This window comes from Rhinatrema bivittatum, chromosome 4 (genome assembly GCF_901001135.1).
Source record: "Rhinatrema bivittatum chromosome 4, aRhiBiv1.1, whole genome shotgun sequence".
NCBI classification, from domain to species: domain Eukaryota; kingdom Metazoa; phylum Chordata; class Amphibia; order Gymnophiona; family Rhinatrematidae; genus Rhinatrema; species Rhinatrema bivittatum.
In genome coordinates, this window is record NC_042618.1 from 468,835,300 (window position 1) to 468,849,203 (window position 13,904).

Here is a 13,904-nt window from a genome sequence, read left to right on the forward strand (position 1 = left end):
GATTTTTTTTCTCTGTCTCCATCTGCTGATAGGGGAAGATGAACCCAGGTGTCTGGACTGATCCGGCTACGTACAGGGAAACAGGGCTCTTTTTTTTTCCCTGAAGAAAGGCAGAGGCTAATTGGGGGGAGGGGGGGGGGGGAGGGGGGGGAGGTGAACTGGTCCACCGGCTATCACCCTCAACACCCCAAGGAGCAAAGAAAGGGGGTTCCCAACCCCTGCTCGTCCCCTGCCTGTGACCAGGGAGGATGGTCCCCACCAGGACCCAACGACACCCCGGGAGGCCACTTCGTTCTTTGGACTTCTGTCGTCTTTCTTTTTTTTGAAGAAAAGCTTGGGTCAGAACCGCAGGTTTTGCACAACCTCCATCTGCTGGAGACAGAAAAATACTGAGGAGCAGCAGGTGGTACCCCAAGTTAAGAGAAGGTGCTCTCGAAGTTTTTCCTCTGTCTCCATCTACTGGAAGGGAGGCAAAACCCAGCAGTCTGGACTGATCTGGGTACATACAGGGAATAGTGATTTAGACTTTATGCGCCTTTGCAGTAATGTGGCTTATTAAGCTACAGTCTGAGGAAAAGTTGCCTGCACCATTACAGTCTGAGAGCTTCCCCTGCCTGTTGCACCAACTGTGTCCTCCAGGCTCCCAATAACAGCTTGCAGACTCTGCTTTGTTTAGCAGATAAGTGAGATTATTTGGCCTTGAAAAGTACTTAAGTAGGGCAGAATAGTCATTTTCAATTCTTTACGGTCAAAGAAAACCATGATCCAGAGAGTAAAGGACCCACAACAAACGAAATGCATTTAGCCTTCCTCTATACTACTAAAGGAAATAGACAAGATTATCTGCGTCATTTACTATGTTACTATAAAGATTCAAACGGCCCATCCAGTCTGCCTAGCAAATTGATTAGGGTTGAAACTGTCACTCCGTGCACATTACCCCCTTGCCTTCCGTTTAGGGTTGTAACTGTCACTTCTTGCATGTTACCCCCATGCAGAAATGTTACATCAAAAGTTATCACAGAGTACCCTAAGAACATAAGAAATTGCCATGCTGGGTCAGACCAAGAGTCCATCAAGCCCAGCATCCTGTTTCCAACAGAGGCCAAAACCAGGCCACAAGAACCTGGCAATTATCCAAACACTAAGAAGATCCCATGCTACTGATGTAATTAATAGCAGTGGCTATTCCCTAAGTAAACTTGATTAATAGCCATTAATGGACTTCTCCTCCAAGAACTTATCCAAACCTTTTTTGAACCCAGCTACACTAACTGCACTAACCACATCCTCTGGCAACAAATTCCAGAGCTTTATTGTGCGTTGAGAGAAAAAGAATTTTCTCCAATTAATCTTAAATGTGCTACTGGCTAACTTCATGGAATGCCCCCTAGTCCTTCTATTATTCGAAAGTGTAAATAACTGAGTCACATCTACTCGTTCAAGACCTCTCATGATCTTATAGATCTCTATCATATCCCCCCCTCAGCCGTCTCTTCTCCAAGCTGAACAGCCCTAACCTCTTCAGCCTTTCCTCATAGGGGAGCTGTTCCATCCCCTTTATCATTTTGTTTGCCCTTCTCTGTACCTTCTCCATCGCAACTATATCTTTTTTGAGATGCGGCGACCAGAATTGTACACAGTATTCAAGGTGTGGTCTCACCATAGAGCGATAGAGGCATGACATTTTCTGTTTTATTCACCATTCCCTTCCCAATAATTCCTAACATTGTTTGCTTTTTTGACTGCTGCAGCACATTTAGCCGACGATTTTAAAGTATTATCCACTATGATGCCTAGATCTTTTTCCTGGGTGGTAGTTCCTAATATGGAACCTAACATCGTGTAACTACAGCAAGGGTTATTTTTCCCTATATACAACACCTTGCACTTGTCCACATTAAATTTCATCTGCCATTTGGATGCCCAATCTTCCAGTCTTGCAAGGTCCTCCTATAATATATCACAGTCTGCTTGTGATTTAACTACTCTGAATATTTTTGTATCATACGCAAATCTGATAACCTCACTAATCTTATTCCTTTCCAGATCATTTTTATATTATATATATATATATATATATATATATATATATATATATATATATATTGAAAAGCACCGGTCCAAGTACAGATCCCTGAGGCACTCCACTGTTTACCCTTTTCCACTGAGAAAATTGAACATTTAATCCTGCTCTCTGTTTCCTGTCTTTTAACCAGTTTGTAATCCACGAAAGGACATCACCTCCTATCCCTTTCATTTCCATTCTCTAGCCTCCACACACCCTGTGTGTGTGTCCCATGCCCTCCTTGTCTTAGCCACCTGCTCAGGGAGGGAATTCCATGCCACCACCCCTTTTTAGGTGAAGAAATATTTCTTGACATTGTTCTGGAGTTTCATATAATGACTCCTAGTTCTACAGCTCCCTTTCCATCCCAAAAATGAAAATTGGTTCTTACCTGCTAATTTTCGTTCCTGTAGTACCAAGTATCAGACCAGACCGCTGGGTTGTGTCTCCCTTCCAGCAAATGGAGACAGAGAAAAAAAAGCTGAAAGGCACCCTCCTCTTACACTGGTATGCCACCAGTGCATACCATAGCAGAATGAAACATATCATAACCTCAATATAAGAACCAATGGCTATATCAAACCACAATGGAAAAACTGCATAATGTCTGGAACTTATATACATGGAGGGAGTACTTCCATATGCAATGTGAATGCTGTCCACTTGAGAATATTCTGCAGAATAATTACTATACTGAACGGACTCTCCTGATTCCATGGGCGGGCGTCTGGACTGATCCTTGGTAGTACAGGAACGAAAATTAGCAGGTAAGAATCAATTTTCCTTTCCCTGTACATACCAGGATCAGTCCAGACTGCTGGGATGTACCCAAGCTGCCCTAAATGGGATGGGACCTGAGCGTACCGCTCGAAGAACACTACTGCCAAACAAATCAACCTCCAGAGCTCGGATGTCCAAACAGCAATGCTTAGCAAAAAAGTGTGTAAAGATTTCCATGTAGCCACTCTGCAAATTTCCTGCGGCAAAACAAACTGACTCTCCGCCCAAGACGCCGCCTGAGAACGGATTGAATGCACTTTTAAACCATCCAGCACTGTGTGCCCAAGCCATATATATGTCGAAGTTATGGCTGCCTTCAACCATCGGGCAATAGTGGCTTAGTTGCCTTATGACCTTTCTTAGGACCACTCCATAAGACAAACAGATGATCAGACAAACGAAAAGCATTAGTGACCTCCAGATAGCAAAGCAGAATCCGCCACACATCTAATCTTCGCAAGTCGCAAGCCTGAGGCGAATTCCGATCCAAATCCGTGAAGGCAGGCAACTCCACGATCTGATTCAAATGAAATCTCAACACGACCTTCGGTAGAAAAGAGGGCACCGTCCTAAGGGATACCCCCTAAATCCGAAATCCTGAGAAAAGGCTCCCTACAGGACAAAGCTTGAAGCTCAGAGATGTGCTGTGCCGAAGTGATAGCCACCAGGAAAATCGCCTTAAGTGTCAAGTCTTTCAAGGTGGCCAATTTCAAAGGCTCAAATGGAAGACTGCACAAGCCACGGAGAACCAGATTCAAACTCCAAGAAGGACACATTGGACGAGCTAGAGGGTTCAAATGTTTAGCACCTCTCAAGAAACACGTTACATCCGGATGAGCCGCCAAGGACATCCCATCAATCTTTCCCTGCAAAAATCCCAGGGCAGCTACTTGAACCCTGAGAGAACTGCACGCCAAGCCTGTCTTCAGACCCTCCTATAAGAACGCCAGAATATGGACAATTGAGGCGCGCCGCGGGGACACATTCAACCTGCTACACAAGGAATCGAAAACCTTCCAGAATTGAACATAGGTGAGCGAAGTAGATGTTTTTCGCGCCTGCAGGAGAATGGAAATAACCGAATCCATATAACCTTTCTTCCTCAACTGCCGCCACTCATAAGCCAAGCCACTAGACAAAAGCAATCCACTTGATCGAAAAATACTGGATCTTGTCGAAGATTTGGTAGATGACCGAGCAGAAGAGGACCATCCACCGCTAAGTTGATCAGATCTACAAACCACGGCCGCCGTTGCCACTCTGGAGCCACGAGAACGATTAAGCCTGTGTGAGCCTCTATCCTTTGCAAGACTGCCCACCAACGGCCAGGGAGGAAAGACGTACAGCAGAATGTCGCAAGGCCACAGCAGGACCAGAGCGTTGACACCATCCGCCCCATATTCCCTCCTGCGACTGAAGAACCGAGCTGCCTTCACATTTCTCTGAGTCGCCATCAGGTCCAGGCGAGGAACACCCCACCGACGAGTCACGAGATGCATCACCTCCTCGGAAAGTTCCCACTCTCTGGGATCTAGATACTGGCGACTGAGAAAATCCGCCTGAACGTTGACGACTCCGGCTATGTGAGAAGCTGCTAGATGGACCAGATGGCGCTCCGCCCAGAGCATTAGCCGGTCAGCCTCCAATGCCACTGGACGACTTCTGGTTCCCCCCTGACGATTGATTAAAGCCACCATTGTCGCATTGTCTGACAACACTCACACTGATTGACGGCTCACCAGGGGAGGAAACTGTGCAACGCCAGACATACTTGCCCTGGTTTCCAAGCAATTTATGGACCATTTCTGTCCATCGGCCCTGTGCTGCCCTTGATTGGCAAACCGCACCCTAGCCGGAGAGGCTGGCATCTGTCGTCACGATCACCCACTGGGGCTCCTCCAGATCCATCCCGCGCTGCACGTGGGCAGGAATCAGCCACCAATGGAGGCTGGACCTGGCAGGATCCAAGAGCAGCAATCTGATCTGGAACTCTTCCAACTTCGGGTCCCAACGAGAAAGTAACACCCTCTGCAAGGGTCTCATATGAGCAAAGGACCAAGGGACTAACTCTAGAAGCCATAGAACCAAGCACCTGCAAGTAATCCCAAACCCGGGGTAGCGGTAGAGATAACAGCTGCCGGATCTGCACCTTTAACTTGTCGATTCGCTCCTGCATGAGAAAGACCTTGCCGATGTCGAAACGAGCACCCATGAAGTTCAGCACCTTGGACAGGACTAATTGCCTCTTGGCAAAATTGACGACCCAATCGAGGGATTGGAGCAGGTCCACTACAGACTGAACCGCTGCCCTGCAAAGCTCCTCAGACTTTGCGCGGATGAGCCAATCGTCCAGATAGGGATGAACCAAAATCCCCTCCCGCCTGAGAGCCGCAGCTACTACCACCATTACTTTGGTGACGACACGGGGAGCTGTCGCCAATCCAAACGGGAGCGCCTGAAACGGATAATGCTCACCCAGATCATGAATCTGAGAAACCGCCGATACTGTTCCCGGATCCCCATGTGAAGATACGCTTCCGTCAGGTCTAACTAAAGAAGCCAAATATTCGCTGGAGTGGACGGCCGCAATAACTGAGGGGAGAGTTTCCATGCGAAAAAGGGGTACCCGAAGTGCTTTGGTTCAACTTCTTCAGATCCAAGATCTGGCAGAAGGAGTCCTCCTTGGGAACCATGAAATATATGGAGTATCTGCCGGTCCTGAACTCCTCCGGCGGGACCGGGGCAATGGCTCCCAGCGCTTTCAACCAGCCCAGGGTTTAAGTCACCGCTGTCCGTTTCGTGCGGGCGCTGCAGGGCGACATCAAGAACAGGTCCCGCAACAGGCGTGCAAATTCCAAAGCATAGCCGTGTTCGATGATGCTTAGAACTCACTGGTCTGACGTAATCTTGACCTCGAAGAAGAGAGACAGGCCGCCGCCTATCACCGGAACAGAGGAGTGGGCCAGGACACCTTCATTTGGAGGACTTGCCCCCAGAAGATCCCTGAGGTCCCCTGTCACGGAGAGGCCTACGGCCGCGAAAGGAATGAGACCAAACCTGAGACCTAGTCAACGGCTGACGTGGAGGGAAGGCTGGAGCCCTGCCCTGCCGAAACTTGCGCTGTCCCCGGAACAGAGGGCACACCGACCCAAAAGCCCTGGAGGTTTGAGGCTTGTCCTCCAGCAACCTGTACACCTTATTGTCCCCTAGGGATTTGATAAGGGCTTCCAGATCCTCCCCGAACAAGAATTTCCCTTTAAAGCGAAGATTGCCTAGTTGGGCCTTGGAGGAAACATCGGCCAACCAGTTGCAGAGCCACAGAAGCCTTCTAATCGAGATTGCCGAAGCCATATTGCGCGAGGAAGCCCGAAGATGATCATACAAGGCATCCGTGGTGCAAGTCACAGCTGCCTCCACGCAATCTGCCTGCTCCGCTTCCACAGGAGGCAACTCTTGCGTGGTGAGAAACTGTTGCACCCAATGAAGAGTCGTCCTTTGCATGAGGCTACTGCAGACCGCTGCCCCAACGCAAAACACCACAACCTCAAAAATCCTCTTAAGGACCTCCAGCTTCCTATCCTGAAGATCCTTAAGAGCGGCAGCCCCTGCAACTGGAATGGTCATCCGCTTAGTGATGGCTGAAACAGCAGTGTCCACTTTTGGGACCCTAAGGACGGCCAAGGACTAGTCTGGCAGTGGGTACAGCTTCTCCATGGCTCGCCCCACCCGAAGGCTGGCCTCGGGAGCCTCCCATTCTCGGGTCATGAGTTGTAGTAGCATAGGATGAAAGGGAAAAGCTTTAGGAGGGACCCGAAGTCCCCCTTGGTAGCCTCCGAACTCAGCTGTGGCGCCTCAATACCAAGCTCTGTCAGAACATGAGGGATTAGATGATCAAGCTCCTCCCTCCAAAATAATCTGAGGACCCTCGGGTCGTCCCCCTCAACTGGAGTGGGCTCAACATCCCCATCAATATCCACAAGGAAAGGGTACAGCGAAGGGGGATCCGGTGAATCGGAGGCCGGGGTCCTGGAGAGATCCAAATCCGCAAGGCCCATCCTTCCTCTGGAGGAATCGGAACCCCCAGAAAGCCTAGCCACCTTCGCAGATGGAGGCTCCTCAGCCTGCCACTCAACCTTGGCCTCCAAAAACACCTTGTGCATTAAAATCACAAATTTGGAAAAAAAGGGAAGCTGCCCCTTTAAGGCCGGGGGGGGGGGGGTCAGAGCTCGGAGGGGAGGCAGGCACTGGGAGCCGATAACAGGGCTCAAATTTGGCAGGGAGAGCTCTCCCCTCCCCCTGCATCCAGCCCTACACAGGAGCGTGGAGGAGGCAAAATGGCTGCCGTTCCCGTGCTAGACAGAGACTGGGCAGGCCGAGGCCAGCAGAGGCGCAAATTCCTCTTTGTGCCTCGGGAGCGTGCTGAAAATGACCCGCTGCTGCTCACCGATGGTCCTTCCCCTCCTGGGAGGCACCGTATACAAAAGCCATCGCGGGAGAGCAGCGCCACCAGCTTCCCGCATGTTGAACACGCCGAACCCCGCGGCATACCAGCAGACAGGGAGCAAGCACGAGGCCGAAAAAATTGGCGAAAATCGCCCCACCATAGCCCTGGGAAACCTGTGCTCACAGTAGAAAAAAAATGTATCTTTTTTTTTTTTTTTTTTTTTTTTTTTTTTTTTAAACGCTGACACGCAGCCACCCAGGAGAAAAACCGCCTATGACCTCAATTGCGGCACAGGCAGCCACCCCGAGGAATTATGCCATCTCAGGGTGCAAGGGGGAGGGACCGGCCCATCGGTAAATCCTCCTACTCACCCACAGCCTCTGGAGGACAGAGTCTGCTCACCTCCAGAAAGAAAACTACTTTTAAACAGCTTGATTTAGCCACTGGTAGAAACAAACACCATTAGGTCTTATAATTTCTAGTTTGCTTTGTTTTCCTTGTTTGTTTGTTTTTTTTAAAGGATCAGGACCGCAGGTTGTCACCCTCATCTGCTGGAGTCAGAGAAATACTGAAGGATCGCAGGTGGCAACCAATGTAAGAGTGGGTGCCTTTCAGCTTTTTTCTCTGACTATCTGCTGGAAGGGAGCGACAACCCAGCGGTCTGGACTGATCCTGGTACGTACAGGGAAGGTTCAATTCACATGCATCATTAATACCTTTCATGAATTTAAAATGCTGTATCATATCTCCCTGTCTCTCCTCTCTTCCAGGGTATACATTTAGGTCCCTCAGTCTCATCTCAAATGGCTTTTGATACAAGGCCACATCATTTCCATCTTGCTCTATTCTTTTCGGAGATATGTTCTCCAGAACCAAACAGTTTGGTGAGGCTTTGCCAAAAATCTGTATCACCTCCTTTTCCAGCTGATTATGCCTCTCTATGCAGCCCAGCATCCCTCTGGACTTAAGCTACTCTCTTGTCATACTGCTTCACTACCTTAAGATCTTCAGACACTGACAAGGTATATAAGAAAATTATTACTTACCTGCTAATTTTCGTTCCTGTAGTACCATGGATCAGTCCAGACCATGGGTTATGTCCCCAATCCAGCAGATGGAGTCAGCACAAGCTTCGAGGGGGCGTCACCATATATACTACTACCCCCTCTGCAGGAGTTCAGTATCGAGTATATCAAAGCCCGAGTAGAAATAGAACCCCTTTAGTGGATCAAGTTTATAAGAACCGGCAACAATAAACCGTGTAACCGTAATAGAAAAACTGGAACCGTCCTACCAACGGGTAGGACGCTGCGTAAACAGCACGCCAACGTGAAGGGGGCTGTGAGAAACAGTGCGACTGAGGAGCCGGGAAAGCCCTATCACACTACAGTCCCGTAGAGAAGAGTCGAGCAGGAAGGAAAAGACCCAAGTGCGGTGGGCGTCTGGACTGATCCATGGTACTACAGGAACGAAAATTAGCAGGTAAGTAATAATTTTCTTTTCCCTGTACGTACCTGGATCAGTCCAGACCATGGGATGTACCCAAGCTTCCCTAAATCGGGTGGGGTCCTGCGAGGCCTGCTCGGAGAACCTGTTCGCCAAAATGTCCCGTGACTGAGGAGGCGAGGTGCAGACGATAGTGCCTCGAGAACGTGTGTAATGATTTCCAGGTAGCTGCTCTGCAGATTTCCTGAGTAGAGACCGAACGAGCCTCCGCCCAGGAAGCCGCCTGAGAACGAGTAGAATGAGCTACAATGCCGGGCGGGGGAGACCGCCCCGCCCCAATGTATGAAGCAGCAATGCCCGCCTTCAACCACCTCGCAATGGTCGCTTTCGAGGCCTGAGACCCTTTCCTGGGACCAGACCAAAGCACGAAGAGATGATCCGAAATCCGGAACTCATTGGTAGCCTCCAGATAGAGACGCAGCGTGCGCCTGACATCCAATAGTCGGAGAGCCTTCGGCTCGGAGGAAGAAAAAGACGGCAATTCCACCGTCTGGTTCACATGGAATGCAGACACCACCTTTGGAAGGAAGGAAGGCACTGTGCGAAGCGACACTCCAGAGTCGGAGAAACGCAGGTAAGGCTCTCTACACGACAGAGCCTGCAGCTCCGAGATGCGGCGAGCGGAACAGATGGCCACCAGGAATACCGCTTTGAGGGTGAGATCCTTGATCGTAGCAGTGCTCAGCGGCTCGAACGGTGGTCCCGACAGGGAGCGAAGCACCAGGTTGAGACTCCAGGAGGGACACGGGTCCCGTACTGGAGGCCGCAAATGCTTGACCCCCTTGAGGAAACGCGCAATGTCCGGATGCTGTAGCAGGGAACCGCCATCACGCAACAGCGAACCCAGGGCGGCCACCTGCACCCGCAGAGAATTATAGGCGAGTCCTTTGTCCACCCCCGCCTGTAAAAACTGCAGGATCTGAGGTACCGAAGCCTTCGTAGGTCTCGTGTCCTGACTAGCACACCACAGCTCGAACACCTTCCAGACACGAACATAGGCCACCGACGTCGATGTCTTACGTGCCCGCAGTAGAGTGGACACTACCGCCTCCGGGTATCCCCGGCGCCGAAGGCGGCGCCTCTCAAAAGCCAGGCCGCAAGACAGAAGAGTTCTGCCTGATCGAAAAATACCGGGCCCTGACGTAAGAGACGGGGGAGGTGCCCCAGTCTGACTGGCCCGTCGATCACCAGTTGTATCAGGTCCGCGAACCAAGGCCGCCTGGGCCATTCCGGAGCGACGAAGATTACGGTCCCCTGATGACTTTCTATTCTGCGAAGCATTCTGCCCACCAGGGGCCATGGTGGAAACGCGTATAGAAGAAGATGAGACGGCCACGGAAGGGCCAGCGCATCCACTCCCTCCGCGCCGCGCTCTCTCCGGCGACTGAAGAAGCGAGGAGCCTTGGCGTTGAGAGCGGAGGCCATCAAATCCAAGTGGGGGGCACCCCAACGCCGGACTAGAAGTTGCATCGCTTCCTCGGACAGAGACCACTCTCCGGGGTCCAGCAGCTGACGACTGAGGAAGTCCGCCTGCACGTTGTCCACTCCGGCGATGTGCGAGGCCGCTAGTCGAACGAGATGACGCTCCGCCCATTGCATCAGCAGCGCCGCCTCTAGCGCTACTTGCGGGCTGCGCGTGCCGCCTTGGCGGTTGATGTAGGCCACGGTGGTAGCATTGTCTGATAGGATTCTGACCTCCCGGTTCCGAAGGAGCGGCAGAAAATGTCGCAGAGCTAGCCTGACCGCTCTGGTTTCCAGACGGTTGATGGACCACTTCGCCTCCACCGCGGACCACGTCCCCTGCGTGGCGCTTCGATCGCAGACCGCCCCCCAGCCCAGCAGACTGGCATCGGTGGTTACTATCACCCAATTGGGCAAGTCGAGAGACACTCCGTGGGCTAGACTCGACGGCTCCAGCCACCAGCCCAGGCTGTCCCTGGCCTTTTGTGGAAGTGGGAGAATCATCTGGTAGTCCTGCGAAACCGGTTTCCAACGGGAGAGGAGCGCCCACTGCAAGGGCCTGAGATGCGCAAACGCCCAGGGGACCATGTCGATGGTGGAACCCATCACCCCCAGGAGCTGGAGGTAGTCCCAGGAGGTGGGATCTTGCAAGGCAGAGAACCGCAGTACATGCTCCCGCAACGATTGCGCCTTGTCCTGACGCAGGAAGACTTTGCCCAGCCGGGTGTCGAAGGACGCTCCCAAAAAATCCAAGCGCTGCGAGGGTACGAGGGAGCTCTTGGAGAAGTTCACCACCCAGCCCAGGGACTGTAGAAACTGGACCACCCTGCGCACCGCTGCCTGTCCCTGGTGGAAGGACTTCGCCCGAATGAGCCAATCGTCCAAGTAGGGATGGACCAGCACGCCCTCCTTTCGAAGGGCTGCCGCCACAACGACCATGATCTTGGTAAAGGTACGCGGTGCCGTCGCCAATCCGAACGGGAGCGCTATGAACTGAAAGTGCTGGTCCAGGATCTTGAACCGGAGGAGACTGTGATGGTCCCGGCGGATGGGAATGTGCAGGTAGGCCTCCGTGAGGTCCAGAGAGGCGAGGAACTCCCCCCGATGTACCGCCGCAATCACGGACCGCAGTGTTTCCATGCGAAACCGGACCACTCGGAGGCACTTGTTGATTTCCTTGAGATCCAGGATGGGCCGGAAGGACCCGTCCTTCTTTGGCACGACGAAGTAAATGGAATAGTGGCCCGAGCCCACCTCTCCGGAGGGCACGGGGGCGATAGCCCCTATTTCCCGAAGTCTGTCCAACGTCGCCTGCACCGCCCGTCTCTTGAGCACCGACCCGCAGGGGGAGAAAATGAACCTTGCCTGTGGAGGACGGACAAATTCCAATGCGTAGCCGTGCTCTATGGTGTCTAGGACCCACTGGTCCGAGGTGATCTGCGCCCACTCCTGGTAGAAAAACGCCAGCCGTCCCCCAATTCTGGGACTGGCGGAGTGGGCGAGCCTGACATCATTGCGAAGGCTTAGGAGGGGGGTTACCTGCTCCGGGGGTGGTGCGGGCGGGCCTCCGTCCACGAAAGGAACGTGACCAGGTCTGTGGCCTGGAGGCGGCGGGCCTAGAGCCCGATGGCCTGTAGCTCCTGTAGCGCCGTTGCGCCCTGGCCCTGGTCCGGGAAGAGGCATATGCTCGCGAAGGCCGATATCTGTCCTCCGGCAGCCGATGAACCGCGTTGTCCCCCAGAGACTTGATGATCTGATCCAGGTCCTCCCCGAAGAGGAACTTACCTCTGAATGGAAGGGAGCCCAGACTCGACTTGGAGGACGTATCCGCCGCCCAGTTGCGAAGCCACAGGAGGCGCCGTGCCGCCACTACCGACACCATGGCTCTTGCTAGGATCCGAAACAGGTCGTACGAGGCATCCGCCCCATACGCCACCGCCGCTTCTAGCCTGTCCGCCTGGGCGGCCTCCTCCGCGGGCAGTTCCTGCGACGTGAGCAGCTGTTGTACCCAGAGAAGGCTCGCCCTCTGGGCCAGGGAACTGCACATTGCTGCCCGCATACCCAGAGCGGAGACCTCGAAGACCCTCTTCAGGAAAACCTCCAATTTGCGATCTTGCGTATCCCGCAAGGCCGCACCTCCTGTCACCGGTATCGTCGTCCTCTTCGTGACCGCCGACACCGCGGAATCCACCTTCGGAGCCCTAATGAGGTCCAGGAAATCCTCTGGCAGGGGGTAGAGCTTTTCCATGGCCCGGCTGCCCTTCAGAGCAGCCTCCGGGGTATCCCATTCCCCAGTGAGGAGCTGCAGGAACGATTCGTGAATGGGAAAAGCTCGAGCCCTGGGCCGCCGGGCCGCCAGGACCGGGTCCCCCTTCTTTGAAGAAATGACGACTGCCGGCGCCACTGGAGCAGGCGGGTCCGGCGGTGGGTCCAGATCCAATTCCTGAATTATAAGTGGAATGAGGTCATCCAACTCGTCCCTCTGGAAGAGTCGCAGCGTGCGCGGGTCGTCACCCTCAGGCATGGAGTCTCCTTGTCCGCCATCCGGAGGATCAGACCCCGGATCCGCTGGTCCTGACACCGCTCCCACAGCCGCAGCCGAAAAGCGGGCCCGAGCTGGAGGGTGAACATGAGGGGCCCCCGCGCCCGCCGGGGCGGGGGGGGCCTGTGCCGGGGGGGACGTCCGTGGGATCTTGGGAGGGGGAGGCCCCGCAGGAGTCTCCAACCCCTGGAGGTAGGCTGTGTGCATCAGCAAAACAAACTCCGGGGAAAACCCCGGCCTGCCCGAGGGGGCTCCAGGGGGGGGAACCCCCGTTGGACCCTGCCCCTGCGGGCCTTGCTCCGGCAATAAGAACGGCGGAGAAACCGCATCGCAATCCCCCTCCTCCAGCGCCTCTGGATCCTCCTCAGGGCGCTGTGCCTGCAAAATGGCCGCCGTTCCCGCCAGGAATGGGGGAGGGGCCGGCCCGCGCCTCCCGGGCATCGAAGAGAGCAACACCAAATCGGCGATGGACCGCGAGGTGCCTTCCCCCCCGGGAAGGCACCGGGCGCAGACGCCCTCGCGGGAGATCCTGGATCCCGGTTCGCCGCAGGCCGAGCAACGCGACGGCCGCGGCATCGGGAGCACCCCGCGAGCGCAACGCCGGCTGAGAGAGAAAAAAAAAAAAAAAATTGAGGCTCGGGAGGGTGGCCGCGCGAAAAACCGCCGCTGCGGGGGGGCCAGAAAGCCTGCACTGCCCGCTGAAGAAATCGGCGCGGGGGGGCCTTCCTGGCCTCACAACCCGGCAGAAGAAAAACTTTTCTGTGTGTCCCAGCAGCCCACGAGGCTGCCCGAGACACCAGCGCTGAAAGACTGTCACCACCGGCAGCCGCGAGGCCCCGGGGTTGGGGAGAGCTGCAAAGAAAAACGAACAACAAAATATATAATATCACTTACCCCGTCCTAACTACTAGCATTCAGCACCGGGAGGGGAAACAAACACAGGGGGTAAGCCACGCCTCCCCACAGCCTGCCTTTGAATAAGAGTTTTTGTTTTTTTTTTTTTTTTTTTAAGAGTTTATTTTTTTTTTTTTTTTTTTTTTTTAAAAGAGAAAAACTTGATCCACCAGACAAACTAGGCAGAAGCCCAGAAAAGGAGGAAGCAA

The 13,904-nt window shown here is 53.4% G+C and overlaps 1 protein-coding gene across 2 annotated transcripts in view; it reads right to left on the reverse strand.

Moving 5' to 3' along the window:
- The window catches only part of CCT2 (chaperonin containing TCP1 subunit 2), a 95,875-nt gene that overhangs the window by 65,882 nt on the left and 16,089 nt on the right, over nt 1-13,904 (reverse strand). The window lies entirely within an intron of this gene.